This window comes from Triticum aestivum, chromosome 5B (assembly GCF_018294505.1).
Source record: "Triticum aestivum cultivar Chinese Spring chromosome 5B, IWGSC CS RefSeq v2.1, whole genome shotgun sequence".
Taxonomy (NCBI): domain Eukaryota; kingdom Viridiplantae; phylum Streptophyta; class Magnoliopsida; order Poales; family Poaceae; genus Triticum; species Triticum aestivum.
Window position 1 is genome coordinate 595,966,772 of NC_057807.1, and position 24,982 is coordinate 595,991,753.

General features: G+C 49.7%; 1 pseudogene; it reads left to right on the forward strand.

The window, feature by feature from the left end:
* Positions 1-2,300: 2,300 nt before the first annotated feature.
* Positions 2,301-24,982, forward strand: part of LOC123115074 (uncharacterized) — an 85,901-nt pseudogene continuing 63,219 nt past the window's right edge.

The window sequence follows — 24,982 nt, forward strand, 5'->3', positions numbered from 1 at the left end:
GAGGTGGTGCCATCTCCCGAGTCTGAGCTGGCCCTCCTGTTCCGGCTGTCATAAGCTGATTGGCCTCTGGCGGGTTACTTGGGCCGGCTCCGGGTGTAGCAAAAAGAACCCGAGGGTCGTAATTCGGAGGTAAACGGGACTAGGTTTTCTGATGTCTCCTCCTCATCACCTCATTGGATGCGTTCGAGCTCATTGTGAGCTGGTAAGCTTCCAACTGCAGCCACTCTGCCCGGGCATCTAGAACCGCTTGCTCCGTGGCTAATCTAGTGTCCTCAGCTGCCAAGGCCTCCTTGGCCTGAGCTATTTCCTCACGCATCCGTGCCACCTCCGCGTCATGCTCATCTTTATCTGCAGGAATAATCGTTGCGGTTAACAGGGCCGTAAGCTTGTCCATGAGGTCTATCAGCACCTGAGCCGGTGGGTGCACGGGGCCGCCTGCCCCGGCTGCTCCTAACCCGGACGTTACAACTACAGCAGCTGTAGAGTTTGAGCCGGGCTGAGTCCCAGCCATGAAGACTCCTGCCCATCTTGGCGTCTCACAGGGGTCCGGAATACTGATGCCATCGGAACAGCCCCCGAGTACGCTGTCTTGCAATGAATCTGTTGAGCCGGCGGACGAATCACCGTTTGAGAGGACGGCCGTCTCAACCCTATCTTCAGATCCTTCAGAAATTTCCTCTCCGTGGATGCAGCCCACAAAGGCACGCCTCATAACAGGTTGAGTCCGGGTCTTCCTCGCACGCTGAGCCATCTCGACGAGGTCGGTGCAGTTGTCCGGCTCAGGGCCCGGCTCACCAATCTAGTCGATGGAGACGTGGATTCCGCCGAAGGGGACCCAGTATCCGTACTCAATTGAGCCGGCGTCGGGACCCCAGCCTTTGTCGTCGATTTAGATCTTACCGCAACGACTCTTGGTCATCCGGCCCACTACGTATCCCTTGAGCCCTTCGAAGTTGCCCTTCAAGAACTCAAATCCACCGTGCGCTGGCCCCACGGTGAGCGCCAACTGTCGTGGAATTGTCACGTCAGATGTCCTCGTGAAAGGACTTAGTTGTGGAGCCATCGCAACTAGGAAGCTTGAAGAGGTTAAATCGGGACAAAGGACACGAGAGGGGTTATACTAGTTCGGCCCCTTACGGTGAAGGTAAGGCCTATGTCTAGTTGGGTTTGGTATTGATGTTTCGATGACCAGGGAGCAAGATATGCTATGCCCGGCTCTCGATGAGTTGTTTCTTGCCCTAAGCCGCTAGCAGGTCGTCCCCTTATATACACGGGTCGACGCCCTGTGGCTTACAGAGTCCCGGCCGGCTTATAACAGTGTTCGGCTCGGTGACTAGTTAAATCTACCTTATGATACAAGTCATGCCATTACGGCGATTTACTACAATGGGCCTTAACTTGCCTGCGGGCCTTAAGCCCTTTATTGAACTGCCATCTTCATGCTTGGTCTTGGGCTTCTTTCTGGTGAATCTTCTTTGTGTAACCCGGCCCCTCCTGGGCGGCTTACACAAATAGTTATATCCCCAACAATTAGTGTTACTAAATAATTATTGTTTTTTAGAACAATAATTTCAAACTCAAACAGTGAAATGTGTGACTTCATGCTCAAGCTAAATTCTGTAGGGTTAATAGGATTGACATCTTACTATTGTCAGGAAAACAACAAGTGCAGACTTGGAAACGAGGGAGAATAGAACCCGGAAGTTAAGCGTTCTCAGGTTGGAGTAGTGAGAGGATGGGTGACCGTCCGGGAAGTTAGATGATTTGGAATGATGAGGGGGTGATTAGAGATTAGAGGTTAAATTGAGCAGTGAGGAGGGGTGATTAGAGATTAGAGGTTAAAATAGTTCAGAAATTTGAAAATCAAAAAAATCAAAAAAATAAATAAAATTTCCTTTACTACCGGTTGGTGTTACCAACCGGGACTAAAGGTGGACCTCCAGGCAGCGGCCACGTGGACGGCCTTTAGTCCCGGTTCGTGTAAGAACCGAGACTAAAGGGGGAGGCTTTAGTAACGACCCTTTAGTCCCGGTTCCAGAACCGGGACTAAGGCCATCTCCAGCGCAAGACCCTATCTTGTCCACTGGACACAGTTTGGGTAAAAGCGGACACATGCAATGACCCAGCAGCAGACCCCATTTTACTTTTTCGTCCGCTTCGTGTCCGTTTCACCCCATCTCTGGCCCAAAGTTGGTCTGGATTTGGGACAAAAAACGGACGCCTCCGCGTCCTCTTCATCCACTGTGTCCGGGCGTGCCCCACATGTCACACTCTCTCTCTTTTCTCTCCCCTGGCCCACCATGTCCACCCACCCATCAACACATGCAGCCACAGGATTGTCTACCGAAGCGGCGCGGCGTCAGCCGGAGCGGGGCACTGGCGCGGCGACTGGAGCAGGACGTGGCGTGGCGCAGGCGGCGGCCGGAGCGGGGTGCGGGCGTGAAGCAGGCGGCTGGCGAGCTCGGCGCGGACGCTGGAGAGCGAGCGGGCGCGAGCTCGGCGCTAGCAAATCTGGCAGTTGCAGGGCCGAGCTCTGGCGGGGCTATGTCGTGCGGGCGACGGCGGCGGCGCTCTCCTGCCTGCTCCAACTCGCCCCGCTGCCCCGCCACCTCTTCCCCCCTCCTCCTCCTCGACCCGCGCCCCCACCTCGCCCTACGCGCACCGCCCCAAGCTGCTCTTCCTCGTGGCCGGCCAGTCCAACATGGCCGGTCGGGGCGCGCCCACCTCCCTGCTCCCTCCCCCGTAGCTCCCCTGCCCCTGCCTCCTCAGCCTCGCCGCCGACCGCCGCTGGGTCGCTGCTCCACGCTGACATCAACACCCACAAGACCTGCGGCCTCGGCCTCGCCATGCCCTTCATGCACCGCATCCTCCTCTCCTCCCCCTCACCCTCCTCCCACCCCGCGCCCTCCGCCGTCTCAGTACCCGGCGGCGAGGACCCGCTGGTGCTCGGCCTCGTCCCCTGCGTGGTCGGCGACACCAAGATCTGGATGTGGGCGCGGGGCCAGCCGTTGTACGAGGCCGCCGTCGCCTGGGTGCATGCCGCCATGGCGGGCGGCTGCAGGGTGCTCGGCGCCATGCTGTGGTTCCAGGGGAGCGACACCATCGAGGTAGACCACGCCCGCGCCTACGGTGGCAAGATGGAGCGCCTCATCGCTGATCTCAGGGTGCATCCTAGCTTGGGCTTGCAGGGCGAACGCGGCTGGTGCGCGAGCGTCCAGACGGGCGAGGCATGGTGGGGTCTAGGCCGGACAGTTTGCGATGGGTTGTTCCCGCTGCATGCACAAGTTGTTGAACGACCCAAACCGGACAAGCATGTCCGTTTTCCTACCCCAAACGGACAAAATCCGGACAAAGGCGGACGTCCGTTTGGGGTCTTGCGGTGGAGTTGGCCTAAAGGCCCTTATGAACCGGGACAATAGGCCCTTTTTCTACTAATGTAATATGACATTGTCATAGTACTGTTCGGGGTGGTGATGCTCCTTGCCCTTCGGCGACCCCTCTGTCACCATCTTCTCGGCATCCATCTTCACCCCGTGCACTTTCGCACGGGCCAAGGCCCTGCGTGCACCTTCAATGCAGACGGACGCTTAATGACTTCAAGCCGCGGACAAGCATTTACCATCCGCTTGATAAGGCCGAAGTAGCTACCAGGCAGGGGCTCACCAGGCCACAGCTGGGCTATGAGGTCGTTCGTGGCCAGTTCGGCCGCCTTGTGAAGTTCGACCAGTTGCTTCAGTTGGTCGCTCAAGTGCATCGGATGTTTGGCCCCAATATACTGGGACCAAAACAGCTTATCCGTCGAGCTCCCTTCCTCAGCCCGGTAGAATGTTGCGGCATCAGAAATGCTGTGCGGCAGATCTGCGAATGCTCCTGGAGAGCTCTGAATTCGGGTAAGTAGAAGGAAAGTTTCCTTCACATGCTTGCTTTGCATAATGAAAGCCTTACCCGCCGCTATCTTCTTGGCTACCTCAATATCCTGGAGGGCCTTCTGGGCTTTGACCTTGGCGTCTTGAGCGCTCTGACGGGCCGTCGCAAGCTCCGACTCTTGCATCTTGGAGTCACGCTCCAAGGACTCGAATTTTTTGATGAAATCCTGGAGCTCTTGCTGGACCTCATCAACCCGAGCCTCTTGTTTTTCGTGCTCGGTGCGCTCCCTGTCCGCTTTGTCTTCGGTCTCGGATAGCGCCTTCTTAAGGGCCGCCACTTCGGTCGTGGCCCCTATTAAAATTCATCATGCTTCTATTAGCATCAACGATTTTTTTTCCTTTATATAACATTAAGACGGGGTATCACTTACCTATGTTCTCCTCGAGCTGTCTCTTCACGAGGCCGAGCTCTTCTTCGGCCCACCCCAGGTTCCGCCTCAGTCTAGAGACCTCCGCAGTGGTGGCGGCGGCGGCCAGCAGTGACGCCTGCTTATTAACATAGACATAATATGATTAGACTCCTGGGAATAATATTTGATCCTCTGTTCGGCCTTCCTTTCCGAACACCAAATAGAGCATCAGGGGCTATTGTCTATACTGTGATACTTTCTCATAATTTACACTACTTACCTCAAAGCCTGTCAAGAGGCTGGCGCAGGCTTCGTTCAATCCGCTTTTGGCAGACTGAACCTTTGCAATCACCGTACTCATAAGAGTACGGTGTCCTTCATCAAGGGAAGTGCTCTGAAGCGCTTCCACCAAGTTATCCGATGCCTCTAGATGGACAGAGGACATCGGCACAGGCGGCTCGCACCCCTTGGCGTGGGGCTGCCTGCCTGAATCCGGAACCACTGGAGGTTCCGGCGCAGTATCCGACTGGGGGCCAAGCTTGCTGCGACCCCCCTCATCAGAATCCATGGGGATCTTCCACCCCATGAGCCCGGAATCGGGGGTTTCGCATTGAGGCGCCTCCAGAACTATCTCTCCCTGGCCCGGTATCCTCTGAGATAACACCTCGGTGTCATCCGCGGGCTGGGGAGTGGAGGCCGTCGGGAGCGAATAGTTGTTCATCTCCGACGAGCTTAAGGACCCATCCGAGGTGGATTAGTCGATGCGGGCTTTGGAAGGACTGCAAAAACATATTTTGACATGATAAGAAGCCATAAAGCAAAAACATGCAAGAAGTATTATGGTATTCGGATACTTACGACTTCGCCAGGGGCTTGGCCCTAGGTAGCCACTCCTCGTCGCTATAGGCGGCTGTTTTGGAGTGGTCCGGAGGGAGGTTCCTTCCCTTCTTGGACCCTTCGGCCTCCCCGGAAGGGGCGGCCTTCCTTTTCTTCTCCCCCTCGGTTTGGGGGAGAGGGTTTTCCTCTTCCTCCTTCTCGTTGTCGTTGGAGGAGTGCGCCTCGGTGTCTTCGGACGATGAGTCTGACACAACCTTGCACCGGAGACCTTTCATGGTCCCCGTGGCCTTCTTCTTGGCCTTCTTCTCCGGCACCTCATAGGTCGCTGGTAACAGCATCTTCATCAGGAGAGCGGTTACTGGATCTTCAAGCAATGGAGCTGGACAGTCGATCCGCTCCCCTGTCGCCACATAGTCCTGTTAAATCAGTATGATGGCTTAGATTCCTCCCATGAACATACTAAGGAAAGGCACATCTTGTGAAATATAGAGAGCCTACCGGATTGGCGGGGCGCTTTGCGCTGAGCCCGCGGTCCTCGGTGGTGGGAGGAGGTACTTCGGCGGCCTTGAACAAGACCTTCCAGACGTCTTTGTGCGTCATGTCGAAGAGCTCTCGCAGCGTCTGGTGTTTGTCCGAATCAAACTCCCACAGGTTGAATGCCCGTCTTTGACACGGGAGGATCCGGCGGAAGAGCATGACCTGGACCACATTGACAAGCTTGATCTTCTTGCCTATCATATTTTTAATGCAGTTCTGGTGTCCGGTCAGCTCCGCAGGCGCACCCCAGGCTAAGCCCTTCCTTTTCCAAGAGGTAAGCCGCATGGGGATGCCGGATCTAAATTCGGGGGCAGCCGCCCAGTTGGAGTCGCGCGGCTCGGTGATGTAGAACCACCCCGATTGCCACCCCTTCACAGTCTCCACATAGGAGCCTTCAAGCCAGGTAACGTTGGGCATCTTGCCCACCATGGCGCCTCCGCACTCCGCTTGCTAGCCGACCACTATCTTCGGCTTCACGTTGAAGATCTTCAGCCACAGGCTGAAGTGGGGCTTGATGCGGAGGGAAGCCTCACACACGACAATAAACGCAGAGATGTTGAGGATGAAATCAGGGGCCAGATCATGAAAATCTAGCCCATAGTAAAACATGAGCCCGCAGATGAATGGGTGGAGGGGAATCCCAGTCCGCGGATGAAGTGGGCGAGGAACACTACCCTCTCGTGGGGTTCCGGAGTCAGAACGATCTGCCCTGCGTCCGGGAGACGGTGCGTGATGTCTGCTGCCAAGTATCCGGCCTCCCGCTCTGGACATGTTTCGAATGGCTGTACGGGGAAGGTGAGAACTGGGGCGCTGGAGCTCGAGCGTGCGAGAATGGATGAGCGAAGAAAGAAGAAGGCGTGGGTGAAAAATGGGAATCCCTATCTCTTTATAAAGGCGGTAGAAACTCTGCGCCTCCCCACTTGCCCCTTAAAATCGCTTATTCCCCAAGCGCCATGATTGATGGCACGGTTGGGTTACCCATGCCCGTATTGATGAGAATCCCGCGATAAGGGGACACGATCTCTTCTTCGACAAGACGTGTCAAGGAAACCGCCTCGCATTATGTGCAGTAGCTGGTTGTCAAAAATGGTTCGAATAAAGACCGGTCCATGGCGTGACGTCACACTGTGAAAAGTTGTCAGCAGATTAGATTTGTGGAATATTGTGCTCTCTACGGTCGTATGTGGAATTTGTTTTGCACAGCCGGACACGATTCTTGTGTTCAAAATCTTCTATGAAGTATTCGGAGAAGGAACCCACCTTGCAATGCCGAAGACAATCTACAAGCCGGACTCATCGTCATTGAAGCCTGGTTCAGGGGCTAATGAGGGACTCCTGGATTAAGGGGTCCTCGGACAGCCGGACTATATACTTTGGCCGGACTGTTAGAATATGAAGATACAAGATTGAAGACTTCGTCCCGTGTCCAGATGGGACTCTCCTTTGCGTGGAAGGAAATCTTGGCAATTCGGGTATGTAGATTTCCTTCTCTGTAACCGACTCTATGTAACCCTAGCCCCCTCTGGTGTCTATATAAACCGGAGGGTTTAGTTTGTAGGACAACAACAATCATAATCATAGGCTAGCTTCTAGGGTTTAGCCTCTACTATCTCGTGGTAGATCAACTCTTGTAATACTCATATCATCAAGATCAATCAAGCAGGAAGTAGGGTATTACCTCCATCGAGAGGGCGCAAACCTGGGTAAAACATCGTGTCCCATGACTCTTGTTACTGCTACGTCTTGAGCTTGCGTTGGTTTTCCTTGAAGAGCAAAGGGTGATGCAGCAATAGTAGCGTAAGTATTTCCCTCAGTTTTTGAGAACCAAGGTATCAATCCAGTAGGAGGCTCCTCAGAAGTCTCACAGACCTACATGATACGTCTCCAATGTATCTATAATTTTTTATTGCTCCATGCTACTTTATCTACTGTTTTGGACTATATTGGGCTTTATTTTCCACTTTTATATTACTTTTGGACTAACCTATTAACCGGAGGCCCAGCCAAGAATTGTTGTTTTTTGCCTTTTTCAGTATTTCGAAGAAACAGAATATCAAACGGAGTCCAAACCGAATGAAACCTTCGGGATCATGATTTTCCAACCGAACATGATCCAGGAGACTTGGACCCTACTCCAAGCAGTGCCCGAGGAGGTCACGAGGGTGGAGGGCGCGCCCCCTACCTCGTGGGTGCCTCAACGCTCCACCGACGTACTCCTTCCTCCTATATATACCTACGTATCCCCGAACAATTAGAACAAGAGCCAAAAACCTAATTCCACCGCCGCAACCTTCTGTATCCACGAGATGCCATCTTGGGGCCTTTTCCGGAGCTCCGCTGGAGGGGGCATCCACCATGGAGGGCTTCTACATCATCACCATAGCCCCTCCGATGAAGTGTGAGTAGTTTACTTCAGACCTTCGGGTCCATAGCTAGTAGCTAGATAGCTTCTTCTCTCTTTTTGGATCTCAATACAATGTTCTCCCCCTCTCTCGTGGAGATCTATTCAATGTAATCTTCTTTTTGCGGTGTGTTTGTTGAGATCGATGAATTGTGGGTTTATGATCGAGTATTATCTATGGAAAATATTTGATTCTTCTCTAAATTCTTTTATGTATGATTGAGTTATCTTTGCAAGTCTCTTCGAATTATCCTTTTTGGTTTGGCCAACTAGATTGGTAGTTCTTGCAATGGGAGAAGTGCTTAGCTTTGGGTTCAATCTTGCGGTGTCCTTACCTAGTGACAGAAGGGGCAGCAAGGCACCTATTGTATTGTTGCCATCGAGGATAACAAGATGGGGTTTTTATCATATTGCATGAATTTATCCCTCTACATCATGTCATCTTGCTTACGGTGTTACTCTGTTTTTAACTTAATACTCTAGCTAGATGCATGCTGGATAGTGGTCGATGAGAGGAGTAATAGTAGTAGATGCAGAATCGTTTCGATCTACTTGTTTTGGACGTGATGCCTATATACATGATCATTGCCTAGATATACTCATAACTATGCTCAATTCTGTCAATTGCTCAACAGTAATTTGTTCACCCACCGTAGAATACTTATGCTCTTGAGAGAAGCCACTAGTGAAACCTATGGCCCCCGGGTCTATTCTCATCATATCAATCTATATCACTTTATTTACTTGCTTTGTTTTTACTTTGCTTTTACTTTTTACTTTGAATCTATCTATCAAAAATACCAAAAATATTATCTCTATCAGATCTCACTCTCGTAAGTGACCGTGAAGGGATTGACAACCCCTAAGCGTTGGTTGCGAGTTGCTGTCGTTTTGTGTAGGTACGAGGGACTTGTGCGTGGTCTCCTACTGGATTGATACGTTGGTTCTCAAATATTGAGGGATATACTTACGCTACTTTGTTGCATCATCCTCTCCTCTTCGGGGAAATCCAACGCAGTGCTCAAGAGGTAGCAAGAAGAATTTCTGGCGCCGTTGCCGGGGAGGCTCACGCAAGCAAGTAAATCATACCAAGTACCCATCGCAATCCCTATCTCTCGCATTACATTATTTGCCATTTGCCTCTTGTTTTCCTCTCCGCCACTTCACCCTTGCCGTTTTATTTGCCCTCTCTTTCCCAATCTCCTCCTCTTTTTCCCGTTTGCCTTTTTCCTTTGCCTTTCTGTTTGCTTGTGTGTTGGATTACTTGTTGCCATGGCGCAAGATAATGCCAAATTGTGTGATTTCTCGAATACCAATAATAATGATTTCCTTACTACTCCGATTGCTCCTGTTAATAATGATGAGTCTTGTGGAATCAATACCGCTTTGCTGAATCTTGTTATGAAAGATCAATTTGCCGGCCTTCCTAGTGAAGATGCCGCTACTCATCTAAGCAATTTTGTTGATTTGTGTGATATGCAAAACAAGAAATATACGGATAACAATATTGTCAAATTGAAGTTATTTCCGTTTTCACTTAGAGATCGTGCTAAAGTTTGGTTTTTGTCTTTGCCTACAAATAGTATTGATTCTTGGAACAAGTGCAAAGATGCTTTTAGCTCTAAGTATTTTCCTCCCGCTAAGATTATCACACTTAGGAACGACATCATGAATTTTAAACAACTTGATCATGAGCATGTTGCCCAATCTTGGGAAAGAATGAAATTAATGCTTCGCAATTTCCCGACTCATGGTTTGAATTTATGGATGATAATACAAATTTTTTATGCCAGATTGAATTTTGCTTCTAGAATCTTTTAGACTCGACCGTGGGAGGCACTTTTATGGAAATTACGTTAGGAGATGCTACCAAATTTCTTGATAATATTATGGCTAATTATTCTCAATGGCACACCGAAAGATCCTCTAGTAAGAAAGTGCATGCTATAGAAGAAATCAATGTTTTGAGTGAAAAGATGGATGAACTTATGAAGATGTTTGCTCCTAAAAATACTCCTCTTGATCCTAATGATATGCCTTTATCTACTTTGCTTGAGAATAATAATGAATCTATGGATGTGAATTTTGTTGGTAGGAATAGTTTTGGAAACAATGCTTATAGAGGGAATTTTAATCCTAGGCCTTATCCTAGTAATCCTTCTAATAATTATGGAAATTCCTACAACAACTCTTATGGAAATTTTAATAAGATGCCCTCTGAATTTGAGAGTAGTGTTAAACAGTTTATGAATTCACAAAAGAATTTTAATGCTTTGCTTGAAGAGAAATTGCTTAGAGTTGATGATTTGGCTAGGAACGTGATAGAATTTCTCTTGAAATTGATTCTTTAAAGCTTAGATCTATTCCTCCTAAGCATGATATCAATGAGTCTCTCAAAGCCATGACAATTTCCATTGATGAGTGCAAGGAAAGAACCGCTAGGATGCGTGCTTCCAAAGATGCCTTTATTAAAGCGTGTTCTTCCAATCCCTATGAAAATCAAGATGAAGATCTAAAAGTTATTGATGTGTCCCCCATTAAATCTTTGTTTTGCAATATGAATCTTGATGAATCTGTCAGGACCCCGACTCGATGTCACATCGATCTAGCCGGTAACACCTCATATCACTTTGTGGCCTCACGCACGGTATCCCCACGGGTGTCGCCTTACCTTTGCCCGGGACCGTTTGCGCCTTTTGGCTCACGTATATGATAGTGTCGCTAGCATCCATATGATAAGGAGCCCGGGCTGACATGACTAGTCGTAAACCCAAAGTGGCACGGACTTACAGGGACAGGCATCCATGACCCAGCTTCGAACGTGTCGGTCATCAGCAAGTGGGTCCGGGCTGTAGCGCTGGGCTAGCAGGACTCCGGTAAACCGGGCTGTAGCGGGCTAACAGGACTCCGGTACTCAAAGCGTGACATTTCCCTGAAGGGACAGACACAGGAACGAAGAAGGACACATGCCGGCCAACCTAAGTGTTCCAGAGCAGTAGCAAGCTACCATGGCTCAGTGGTAACACTAGGAGACATTTCCCGGTAAGAGAGGCTACTAAAGATAAACAACTAGATAGTCAGATCCCACACATACCAAGCATTTCAATCATACACACAATATGCTCGATATGTGCAAATACAACGAAGCATCACAACATGACTCTACGACACAAGTACTTTATTTAAGGCTCAGGGAGCCATACATAACATACACAAAGGTACGGGTCTCACGACCCAACATACAAGTCATACAGTCATACAAACTAGCAACGGAAGTAACTTGTCTGAGTACAGACAACTAGTAAAATAAAAGAGGCTTGGAAAGCCTACTATACTACGTGGTCCTTCACAAGCTCAGGGTCACCACCTGGGTCTTTAGCCTACTCGTGGATGTCAACGTCTACATAGAACCCATCAGAAGGGGTTGCAGCGTCTTCTGTAAAAATGTAGATTATAGCAACATGAGTACAAAGGTACTCAGCAAGACTTACATCAGATCCTACATACATGCATATTATCAAGAAGGGTTGGTGGGGTTATTGCAGCAAGCCAGCTTTGACTCTTGGCTAGACTATCCTACGATACTCCAACTTGAAATGGTTTTGCGCACACGAGTCCACTACTCACCACTTCAATACACTACCGAGGATCCACCTCCGTCTTCCTACGGAAGGGCCATCCCCGGCACTCACACTTATCTTGAGGCTTTTAGTAGTTTCCATTTACTTGTCTATGAACTGTATCGGCAACCAAGTAGTCCTTTACCGCGGACGCGGCTATTCGAATAGATCATGTTAACCCTGCAGGGGTGTACTTCTTCATACACGCTCTCACCACTTACCGTCGTTTACACGACATGTACTCGGCAACCTTCAAGCGGAAGCCCAACGTGGGTGTCGGCCACGACCTACCTAATCACCTAAGCCTCCAGTCCAGGTTTATCGCCTATCCGGGTTCCATCCGCAGGGAGTCCGGCCGAGGTTTCCCATACGGCCCCGAACGATGTGAACAGGGTTCCCGAGATACCTAACGGGTATTCGGTACACCCGGCCACGTACCTACCGCATCACAGCCCACCCCTACGGTCAGCGCTATCCACGGCCTCCAGTAGGCTACAAACACCAGAAACTAGTTGCAACTCCTGGACGGAGAACTAGGGTGAATAAGAAGCCGAGAGGGTCCATTGGTTTCGGGCCCAATGCATGGTAGTAGCTGATTCTTAAATCACACATACAGATCTCAGTGCTTAAGGTCGGCTTCAATGAAACAACCCACCATGTACTCCTACATGGCCTCTCATCGATACCTTTACCAAATCGTGTTCACCACACCACTCCCATTACCGACATAATCATTTCACTCTAGCCCATCACCCAGATGAACCAGACCTGACACGACTCTAAGCATAGCAGGCATAGCAAGGTAGGAACAACACATACATATGGCTCAATCAACTCCTACACATGCTAGTGGGTTTCATCTAGTTACTGTGGCAATGACAGGTCATGCAGAGGAAATGGGTTCAACTACCGTAGCACACAGCAGTTTGAAGCGCGTTGTGTTAATGCAGTAAAAGAGAGCAGGAGCGAGAACATGGGATTGTATCGATATGATCAAATGGTTGGTTGCTTGCCTGATGGTTCGATGCACTGATACGGTTCTTCGTTAGGGTAATCACGGTACTCCTCGGAGGCAGAACCTGTCGTAAAGGACATTGATGCACAACCATCACCAAACAATATGCGACAATATGATGCATGCATGAAACATGGCAATATGAGTGTGTTGGACTAATGCAACTAAAACCAGAAGGGTTTGAACAAATTTGAATCAAAGATTCAAATTTCAAACTCAAACATGGCCTCTTTAAGTGCTTTTCCTTGTTCTGCTTAAAACATCAATTTAATTTGTTTGATCATGCATGAAAATAGTACAGATGGATAGATTGGATTTTTCTGATCATTTTTCATATATAATTTGTCCAATTTGGAGTTACAGAATAAAAGTTATGAATTTTTGAAGTTTAAATAATATTCTGGAATTTCCTGATTTAAATTAAATCCAGAAATATAATTATTGCGCCAGCATGACGTCAGCATGACGTCAGTGGTCAACTGCGGCTGGCTGGGGTCAAACCTGACGTGTGGGGCCCACACGTCAGTGACAGGGGGGTTAAACAGGGTTAGTTTAATCCTAATTAGGGGTTAGTGGCGCTGGGGGCCCACTGTCAGTGTTAGGGGGTTAACCATTAGTGGTTAGCACTAATCCTAATTAGCTACAGGGCTGGGCCCACCTGTCAGGGACTCAGGGGGTGTCCTGCCGTGGTCAAAGTGGGTCAAACCCACCGGCGACGTGACGCCGGCGAGGCCCGAGACGGCGGCGCGACGCGGGATCGCGCTACAGGGCACGGGCGAGGCCGTGCTTGGGCTCGTTGGAAAGCTCTTGCTCCCGCGCGTCGAACGGTGGCCGTGGCTGGGCCTGGGGTGGCCGGAGTCGACGGCGGCGAGCTCGGCTGCGGCCACCGGAGTTCGGGTGCGGTCGGGATCGGTGTTGCAGGGGGTTTGGGGAAGCGTTAGTGCGTGCTGCATGCTCCTAGTGAGGTGTGGAGCACGATAGTGTGCTCGGTTGGGTGCTACGGTGACCGTGGCCACGACGGCGACATCGCCGGCGGCGTGGAGCTCTCGGCCAAGGTGGGGCTAGGGCCTAGAGATCGAACGAGACCAGGGGAGAAGGGGGAAACGACTCGGGGGCTCACCGCGGAGCTGCAGGGATGGTTAGCAGGCTCGGGGACGCACTGGAGACGGCAAATTTGACGGCGGCGATGGTCGGAGCCCGAAGAGGGGAACGACGACGTGGCGGCGATGCAGGGCTTCCGGGGAGCTGTCGGTCGGTGGAGAGGGAAGAGGGGGTCGAGGCGGAGCTCCTGAGCTAGTCGGGGGAGCGAGGGGTGGCCGGAGACGGCTGCTGTGGCGAACGGCGGCGAGGGTGGTGTTCGGCCGTGTGAGAGAGAGAGCGAGGGAGAGGAGGGAAGAGCCGGGGAAGAGTGAGAGGGAGCAGGGGGGAGGCGTGGCGTCGTCCAGGGGCATCGAGGCGAGGAGGGGAGGGCAGGCAGGCAGGGAGAGAGGTGGCGTGGCGCGGTGGCGCGCGCGCGCGCCGGCCACACTCCCCTCCCTTTGTCGGGACGAAGACGACAGAGGAGGGAGGTGGGCTGGGCCGGCTGCTGGCTGGGCTGCACAGGGAGGAGCCCAGGTAAGCTTCTCCCTTTTATTTTTTTTCTGTTTTCTAATTTCTGACATTTGTTTTGATTTAAATAATATATTAAATCATTTATTTAACTTATGCCAATTTTTGCAGGAGCTATATATATTATTCCAGAGCTCCTTTATAAATGGCATAATATTTGGACATATATTAATATATATAAATAATATATTTCCAATGCAAATAATTATGCATTAATTCCAAATGCCCAAAATAAATACCTATGAGCTCTTAAAAATATTGGTTTGATTTTTATCTCTGTCCAATATTTTCAGAGAGCAACATGAGCATTTTCTTGGACCTTTTTGGTGAAATTTTTATTTGGATCATTTTCAAAAATGATTCTGAGGGTTTCACAGATCCCCATTTCAAGTTTCTGATGAAAGAGTAGACATGATGCAACACTCTAATGCATGGCTAACTAGGATGTGACAACTCACCCCCACTCAAAAGAATCTCGTCCCGAGATTTGGGTTCCTCCGGGAAGAAGGCAGGATACTCGAGTCGAAGACGATCCTCCCTTTCCCAGGTTGCTTCATCCTCCGAATGGTGCGACCATTGAACTTTGAGAAACTTGATATTATGACGTCGGGTGGTACGTTCGGCCTGATCGAGGATACGAATGGGGTACTCTCGATATGTAAGATTATCTTGGAGATCAAGCTTTTCGTGGTCCACTTCACGGATAGGATCCGAGAAGCAACGCCTGAGTTGAGAAACGTGGAAGACATCGTGGACCCTGGAGAGGTGCGGAGGTAGTTCCAACTGGTAGGCAACTCCTCCTCGTTTGGCAAGAATGCGAAAAGGTCCAATGTAACGAGGAGCCAATTTGCCTTTGATACCGAAACGATGGGTTCCCTTCAGAGGGGTGACCCGAAGATAAGCCTTCTCGTCAACCTCGAAAGTCATAGCCTTATGTTTTCGGTCATATTGACTCTTTTGACGAGATTGGGCTGTTTTCAACTTTTCACGAACGATGCGAACTTGTTCTTCTGCTTCCTGAATCATGTCCGGGCCAAAGAATTGTCTTTCCCCGGTCTCTGACCAGTTAAGGGGTGTTCGACACCGTCGTCCATAGAGAACTTCAAAAGGGGCTTTACCCAAGCTAGATTGATAGCTGTTGTTGTAAGCGAATTCGGCAAATGGAAGGCACTTCTCCCAGTCCATGCCGAATGAGATAACAGAGGCTCGAAGCATGTCTTCTAGAATCTGGTTGACGCGTTCCACTTGACCACTCGACTGAGGGTGGAAGGCGGTGCTAAAGGAGAGACGAGTCCCCATAGCATTTTGGAAACTTTCCCAAAATCGAGAGGTGAAAAGACTTCCTCGATCCGAGTTAATTTCCAAAGGAACACCATGGAGAGACACTATACGGGAGATGTATAAGTCTGCCAGCTGGCTAGCGGTTATACTCTCACGAACAGGTAAGAAATGGGCTACTTTGGAAAGACGATCGACCACGACGAAAATAGCATTATTCCCTCTCTTGGTCCTGGGAAAACCGGTAATGAAATCCATACCAATTTTATCCCATTTCCATTCAGGAATAGCTAAGGGTTGAAGGGTGCCAGCAGGCCGTTGATGCTCTGCTTTTACACGACGACAGACGTCGCAATTAGCAATATACTGAGCAATTTCTCTCTTCATCCTAGTCCACCAGAACCTCTGGCGTAGGTCCTGATACATCTTAGTACTACCGGGATGAATGGTGAGAGGAGATTTATGAGCTTACTTAAGGATCAAACGCCTCAGGTTTCGCACTTTGGGAACCACTAATCGATTCCCGAAGTATACGACCCCTTGATCATTAATGGAGAAGCAATTCGCAATTCCTTTCTGAATGTTTCTCTTGATGCGGGAGATTCCCGGATCTACTTTCTGTGCTTTGATAATTTGATCCGTAAGGGTAGGTTTTGCCACCAAGGTGGAAAGAAAACCTTGAGGTACAATGTGAAGGTTAAGCTTCCGAAATTCCTCATGGAGAAGCGGTTGACTTTGTTGTAACATCAGGTTGTTACAATAAGATTTACAACTTAGCGCATCAGCCATGACGTTGGCTTTCCCTGGGGTATAGGTTATTCCTAAGTCGAAGTCTGTGATCAATTCAACCCAACGTCTTTGCCTGAGATTCAGATCCGGTTGGGTGAAAATGTACTTCAGACTTTGGTGATCAGTGAATATTTCGCAACGATTACCGAGGAGGTAATGTCGCCAGGTCTTAAGTGCATAGACTACGGCTGCAAGCTCTAGATCATGAGTAGGATAATTCTCCTCATGTGGGTGCAATTGCCGTGAAGCGTAAGCAATTACGTGTCGATCTTGCATGAGAATGCAACCTAGTCCTTGTCGCGAGGCGTCGCAGTAGATAACAAAGTCCTTGGAGAAGTCTGGCGGTACCAGCACGGGAGCAGAGGTCAGGCGCCTTTTCAGTTCCTGAAAGCTGTGCTCACATTGTGGAGTCCATTCGAACCTTTTATCTTTCTTGAGGAGTTCGGTTAGAGGTTTAGCAACTTTGGAGAAGTTCTCGACAAAGCAACGACAATAGCTCGCTAAGCCTAGAAAACTCCGAACTTGCTTGACCGATTCAGGTGGAGTCCAATTAAGGACGGCTTGAACTCGCTCAGGGTTAACAGCAATACCTTTACCAGATATTACATGACCCAGATAGGTCACTTCTGACAACCAGAATTCACATTTAGAAAATTTGGCATAAAGGCGATGCTCTCGAAGTTTCTTCAACACTAGCCTTAAATGTTCGGCATGTTCTTCCTCGTTCTTGGAGTAGATGAGTATATCATCGAGGTAAACCACGACGAATTTATCGAAATACTCCATGAAGATTGAGTTCATTAACCGAGAAAAGGTGGCTGGAGCGTTGGTTAAACCGAAGGACATGACGGTGTACTCGTATTGGCCATAACGAGTAACAAAGGCCGTTTTAGGAATGTCCCCGTTTCTGATTTTGATTTGATGGTAGCCCAACCTCAAATCCATCTTGGAGAAGACTGAGGATCCAGCGAGCTGATCATACAGATCGTTGATCCTGGGAAGTGGATATTTGTTCTTGATTGTGACCAAATTGACAGGTCGGTAATCTACAACCATCCGGTCCGTACCATCCTTCTTCTTGACAAATAGGACGGGGCAAGCCCACGGAGATGAACTAGGGTGGATGAAACCCTTTTTCAAGGATTCATCGAGTTGTTTCTTAAGCTCGGCTAGTTCTAGTGGTGCCATCTTATAAGGTCTTCTAGCAATCGGAACGGTTCCTGGAATGAGGTCTATTACGAACTCAACATCCCTGTCAGGTGGAACACCGGGCAATTCCTCTGGAAAGACATCCGGGAAGTCACGGACTACCGGAATGTCCTCAAGGTCTGGCAAAGGGCTGGCGTTAAGAGAATATAATTGTCGCTTGGCTATTCGGGTCAAGACATTGACTAGCTTCCCCAAAGGATGGGTGAGTTGAACAGTCCTAGAGAAGCAATCAATTTTGGCTTGATGAGCTGACATCCAGTCCATACCCAAAATGATATTAATATCTGAAGATTTAAGGGCTATCAAAGACGCGAGAAAAACAAGTCTGTCGACTTGGATTTCATTTCCATAACTTACCCTAGAGGTCTGCCATCTAGAACCAGGGGTAGAAATTTCCATAGTGGATGGCATGTCACAGAATGCAACGTAATGCAAACGAGCATAATTTTCGGATATAAAAGAATGAGAGGCTCCTGTATCAAAAAGAACAGATGCCGGGTGGCAATTTACAAGAAGCATACCGAGAACGACGTTGGGATCCTCTTGAGCTTCTTCGGCAGAGATACAGTTGACATGGCCACGTGAAGCGGTGACCGGTTTGGCGTGGAATATTTTCCCTGTCGGCTTGCCACGGCCAACAGCTTTAGCAGATTGGTTGGGTTGGTCTAAGGACACTCACGCATATAGTGACCAGATTCCCCACACTTGAAACAAGTCACGGAACTGGTACGTGGAGGAGCATTATTGATTGGACCCCCATAGGGCTTGGCTGGAGCAGACTGTTGAACGGGGCGAGGCGCCTGGAAAGATGGCCTCGGTGTGAACCTGGGTGGCAGGGCGGTGTTGGGTACCCACACGCGGCGCTTCTGAGGACCAGCACCGAATGAGGAACCCATGTCACGGCCATGCTTGCGTGTTGCGTCATAGTCAGTCTGACCAGTTTCAGCACTGATGGCTTTGTTGACAAGTTTCTGAAAAGATGTGCACTCATGCAGACGGAGGTCGCGGCGAAGCTCAGGACTAAGTCCCTTACGGAACCTTGCTTGCTTCTTGGCGTCAGTAGAAACTTCCTCGGTTGCATATCGTGCGAGATTACCAAACTCCCTGCTATAAACATCCACAGAAAGTCGGCCTTGGGTGAAATTGCAGAATTCCTCACGTTTACGGTCCATGAGACCCTCCGGAATGTGATGTTCATGGAAAGCCTCGCTGAACTCAGCCCAAGTAGTGACATGGCCCGCTGGGCGCATAGCTCCATAATTCTCCCACCATAGACTGGCGGGGCCTTCAAGATGATATGCAGCAAAGGTGACCTTGTCAGCCTCCGCTACCAGTGCGGAACGCAGTTTGTGAGAGATACTGCGAAGCCAGTCATCAGCGTCGAGAGGCTCGACGGAGTGGTGGAACGTGGGTGGATGCAATTTGATAAAATCACTGAGTGACACCACGTTAGTCCTCTGATGGTGTGCTGTGTTCTGTTCAATACGCTCCAACAAACGGTTGGTCTCCCGCTTGTTTCTCTCAGCTTCCATCATAACCTCGGCTAGTGAAGGAGGATGAGGCAGATTTGCATCCCTGACTTCACTGCCTTCGGCCTGCTCTTGAGGAGCAGGGTTAGTGCGCGTGTTGACCATCCTAGGTAAACAAGACAATGATTTAGTCAGGATGATAAAATTCCGACATAGGACACATAATGTAAGGAATAACTCGGAATGCAAGATGATCATCCGTATGACATGGTAGATACAGAAACTGCTTCTTTTATTCCATCGTCATACACACCATACAGGGTTTAGTACAAGACCAAACAAAGTACTATTACGGTGAAAAGAGGATTACATCTCATCGGAGGCATCCCGAGCTCCTATACATTATTTTTCTACACCTCCGGAAAGAGTACAAACTAGGTCATATCCCACGAGTCACGCAGGACGATAGACGACACAGCTAGTGCGAACTAGTGATACTACCGCTAACTCAGACTGATCCGTAGTAGTCCTCGTAGAAGTCACCTCCATAGCCTGGAAGCTCAACATGATCATCCGGAAACAGACGGTCTCGCGGAGCTTGTGGACCATAGGGGCTAGGATGAGGCCTTGGACCAACAGACGGTGGCCTGCGGGGACCGCGAGGTGGGGTGATGCCTCCTACATCACGCCAAACCATCACGTCCGGCAGAGCAGATCTCACAGGATAGAGATCGCGCATATCTGAATATCCAGCTTGCACCGCCGGTGCGAACCGAGTCAAAGTGGCCCAGTGGTCAGCACGGGTATTGAAGAGCTCTAACCTCAAGGCCCGATTTCCACGGTCCTTATCCTCGAGAATCTCAGCAGTGGTGCGAGTCCGTGAATCCTCCTGAGTGGGGTCAACATAAATAGCCTAGAGATAACCTTGTGCTCCCGGAAGTGATCCTGGCATATACCGGAAATCAGAGTCCCGAAATAACCCAGATCTGACTCGCATAATGGTCATCATAGCGTAGGCGGCGTCCTGCACAGCCATCTCAATAGTAACCCCGAGTCCATAGGAGCAGTGAAGGGGCTCGGTGGATCCAGGATAAGATGGAAATATTCTGACAGTGCAGAGATACTGGCTTTGATTAAAGTCCCGAAATTGCTCTTCGACCGTGTACTCGGGATACCAGCGGTATCCAGCCTCAGTCATTACCCTGACCAACTTGGCAGTATGGCCGGGTACATCTAGGCATCGAGTCAGGCGAACCACTTGATTGAGGTCGCGAGTGGCCATCTGAAAGCACAATCATAATGCAAAGGCATTAGAACTTCTAGCAAAATTTTGGCAGCATAACAGCTGTAAATGCTCAAAAAGGATTTTGAGACATTTGACAAAGGATTTCGTACACACTCAACATCATCATATCAAAGTTCTGAAACCATTCTAGCAACATAAGGTGGTAGTAGAACTGAACTAGGCTTGTAACCATCAAACTTATAAGGTACTACTGATTAGTAACTCGTGATCCTGATAGAGAGAACAGATCCTAATTCCTTAACCCCCGATGGAAGAATGGACTGACTCAGATCAGAAAGTCATAAGATAAAGGAGTAAAAAGAGCCTTACGTTCCAACCCACAAACAATTCCCCTACATATAACTAAAGAATTTCTAGACTCAACATCGACCAGTTTGGCTTGGAGAACCTACAGGCAGTCCGGCTCTGATGCCAACGCTGTCAGGACCCCGACTCGATGTCACATCGATCTAGCCGGTAACACCTCATATCACTTTGCGGCCTCACGCACGGTATCCCCACGGGTGTCGCCTTACCTTTGCCCGGGACCGTTTGCGCCTTTTGTCTCACGTATATGATAGTGTCGCTAGCATCCATATGATAAGGAGCCCGGGCTGACATGACTAGTCGTAAACCCAAAGTGGCACGGACTTACAGGGACAGGCATCCATGACCCAGCTTCGAACGTGTCGGTCATCAGCAAGTGGGTCCGGGCTGTAGCGCTGGGCTAGCAGGACTCCGGTAAACCGGGCTGTAGCGGGCTAACAGGACTCCGGTACTCAAAGCGTGACATTTCCCCGAAGGGACAGACACAGGAACGAAGAAGGACACATGCCGGCCAACCTAAGTGTTCCAGAGCAGTAGCAAGCTACCATGGCTCAGCGGTAACACTAGGAGACATTTCCCGGTAAGAGAGGCTACTAAAGATAAACAACTAGATAGTCAGATCCCACACATACCAAGCATTTCAATCATACACACAATATGCTCGATATGTGCAAATACAACGAAGCATCACAACATGACTCTACGACACAAGTACTTTATTTAAGGCTCAGGGAGCCATACATAACATACACAAAGGTACGGGTCTCACGACCCAACATACAAGTCATACAGTCATACAAACCAGCAGCGGAAGTAACTTGTCTGAGTACAGACAACTAGTAAAATAAAAGAGGCTTGGAAAGCCTACTATACTACGTGGTCCTTCACAAGCTCAGGGTCACCACCTGGGTCTTTAGCCTACTCGTGGATGTCAACGTCTACATAGAACCCATCAGAAGGGGTTGCAGCGTCTTCTGTAAAAATGTAGATTATAGCAACATGAGTACAAAGGTACTCAGCAAGACTTACATCAGATCCTACATACATGCATATTATCAAGAAGGGTTGGTGGGGTTATTGCAGCAAGCCAGCTTTGACTCTTGGCTAGACTATCCTACGATACTCCAACTTGAAATGGTTTTGCGCACACGAGTCCACTACTCACCACTTCAATACACTACCGAGGATCCACCTCCGTCTTCCTACGGAAGGGCCATCCCCGGCACTCACACTTATCTTGAGGCTTTTAGTAGTTTCCATTTACTTGTCTATGAACTGTATCGGCAACCAAGTAGTCCTTTACCGCGGACGCGGCTATTCGAATAGATCATGTTAACCCTGCAGGGGTGTACTTCTTCATACACGCTCTCACCACTTACCGTCGTTTACACGACATGTACTCGGCAACCTTCAAGCGGAAGCCCAACGTGGGTGTCGGCCACGACCTACCTAATCACCTAAGCCTCCAGTCCAGGTTTATCGCCTATCCAGGTTCCATCCGCAGGGAGTCCGGCCAAGGTTTCCCATACGGTCCCGAACGATGTGAACAGGGTTCCCGAGATACCTAACGGGTATTCGGTACACCCGGCCACGTACCTACCGCATCACAGCCCACCCCTACGGTCAGCGCTGTCCATGGCCTGCAGTAGGCTACAAACACCAGAAACTAGTTGCAACTCCTGGACGGAGAACTAGGGTGAATAATAAGCCGAGAGGGTCCATTGGTTTCGGGCCCAATGCATGGTAGTAGCTGATTCTTAAATCACACATACAGATCTCAGTGCTTAAGGTCGGCTTCAATGAAACAACCCACCATGTACTCCTACATGGCCTCTCATCGATACCTTTACCAAATCGTGTTCACCACACCACTCCCATTACCGACATAATCATTTCACTCTAGCCTATCACCCAGATGAACCAGACCTGACACGACTCTAAGCATAGCAGGCATAGCAAGGTAGGAACAACACATACATATGGCTCAATCAACTCCTACACATGCTAGTGGGTTTCATCTAGTTACTGTGGCAATGACAGGTCATGCAGAGGAAATGGGTTCAACTACCGTAGCACACAGCAGTTTGAAGCGCGTTGTGTTAATGCAGTAAAAGAGAGCAGGAGCGAGAACATGGGATTGTATCGATATGATCAAATGGTTGGTTGCTTGCCTGATGGTTCGATGCACTGATACGGTTCTTCGTTAGGGTAATCACGGTACTCCACGGAGGCAGAACCTGTCGTAAAGGACATTGATGCACAACCATCACCAAACAATATGCGACAATATGATGCATGCATGAAACATGGCAATATGAGTGTGTTGGACTAATGCAACTAAAACCAGAAGGGTTTGAACAAATTTGAATCAAAGATTCAAATTTCAAACTCAAACATGGCCTCTTTAAGTGCTTTTCCTTGTTCTGCTTAAAACATCAATTTAACTTGTTTGATCATGCATGAAAATAGTACAGATGGATAGATTGGATTTTTCTGATCATTTTTCATATATAATTTGTCCAATTTGGAGTTACAGAATAAAAGTTATGAATTTTTGAAGTTTAAATAATATTCTGGAATTTCCTGATTTAAATTAAATCCAGAAATATAATTATTGCGCCAGCATGACGTCAGCATGACGTCAGTGGTCAACTGCGGCTGGCTGTGGTCAAACCTGACGTGTGGGGCCCACACGTCAGTGACAGGGGGGTTAAACAGGGTTAGTTTAATCCTAATTAGGGGTTAGTGGCGCTGGGGGCCCACTGTCAGTGTCAGGGGGTTAACCATTAGTGGTTAGCACTAATCCTAATTAGCTACAGGGCTGGGCCCACCTGTCAGGGACTCAGGGGGTGTCCTGCCGTGGTCAAAGTGGGTCAAACCCACCGGCGACGTGACGCCGGCGAGGCCCGAGACGGCGGCGCGACGCGGGATCGCGCTACAGGGCACGGGCGAGGCCGTGCTTGGGCTCGTTGGAAAGCTCTTGCTCCCGCGCGTCGAACGGTGGCCGTGGCTGGGCCTGGGGTGGCCGGAGTCGACGACGGCGAGCTCGCCTGCGGCCGCCGGAGTTCGGGTGCGGTCGAGATCGGTGTTGCAGGGGGTTTGGGGAGGCATTAGTGCGTGCTGCGTGCTCCTAGTGAGGTGTGGAGCACGATAGTGTGCTCGGTTGGGTGCTACGGTGACCGTGGCCACGACGGCGACATCGCCGGCGGCGTGGAGCTCTCGGCCAAGGTGGGGCTAGGGCCTAGAGATCGAACGAGACCAGGGGAGAAGGGGGAAACGACTCGGGGGCTCACCGCGGAGCTGCAGGGATGGTTAGCAGGCTCGGGGACGCACTGGAGACGGCAAATTTGACGGCGGCGATGGTCGGAGCCCGAAGAGGGGAACGGCGACGTGGCGGCGATGCAGGGCTTCCGGGGAGCTGTCGGTCGGTGGAGAGGGAAGAGGGGGTCGAGGCGGAGCTCCTGAGCTAGTCGGGGGAGCGAGGGGTGGCCGGAGACGGCTGCTGTGGCGAACGGCGGCGAGGGTGGTGTTCGGCCGTGTGAGAGAGAGAGCGAGGGAGAGGAGGGAAGAGCCGGGGAAGAGTGAGAGAGAGCAGGGGGGAGGCGTGGCATCGTCCAGGGGCATCGAGGCGAGGAGGGGAGGGCAGGCAGGCAGGGAGAGAGGTGGCGTGGCGCGGTGGCGCGCGCGCGCGCCGGCCACACTCCCCTCCCTCTGTCGGGACGAAGACGACAGAGGAGGGAGGTGGGCTGGGCCAGCTGCTGGCTGGGCCGGCCAGCTGGCTGGGCTGCACAGGGAGGAGCCCAGGTAAGCTTCTCCCTTTTATTTTTTTTTTCTGTTTTCTAATTTCTGACATTTGTTTTGATTTAAATAATATATTAAATCATTTATTTAACTTATGCCAATTTTTGCAGGAGCTATATATATTATTCCAGAGCTCCTTTATAAATGGCATAATATTTGGACATATATTAATATATATAAATAATATATTTCCAATGCAAATAATTATGCATTAATTCCAAATGCCCAAAATAAATACCTATGAGCTCTTAAAAATATTGGTTTGATTTTTATCTCTGTCCAATATTTTCAGAGAGCAACATGAGCATTTTCTTGGACCTTTTTGGAGAAATTTTTATTTGGATCATTTTCAAAAATGATTCTGAGGGTTTCACAGATCCCCATTTCAAGTTTCTGATGAAAGAGTAGACATGATGCAACACTCTAATGCATGGCTAACTAGGATGTGACAACTCACCCCCACTCAAAAGAATCTCGTCCCGAGATTTGGGTTCCTCCGGGAAGAAGGCAGGATACTCGAGTCGAAGACG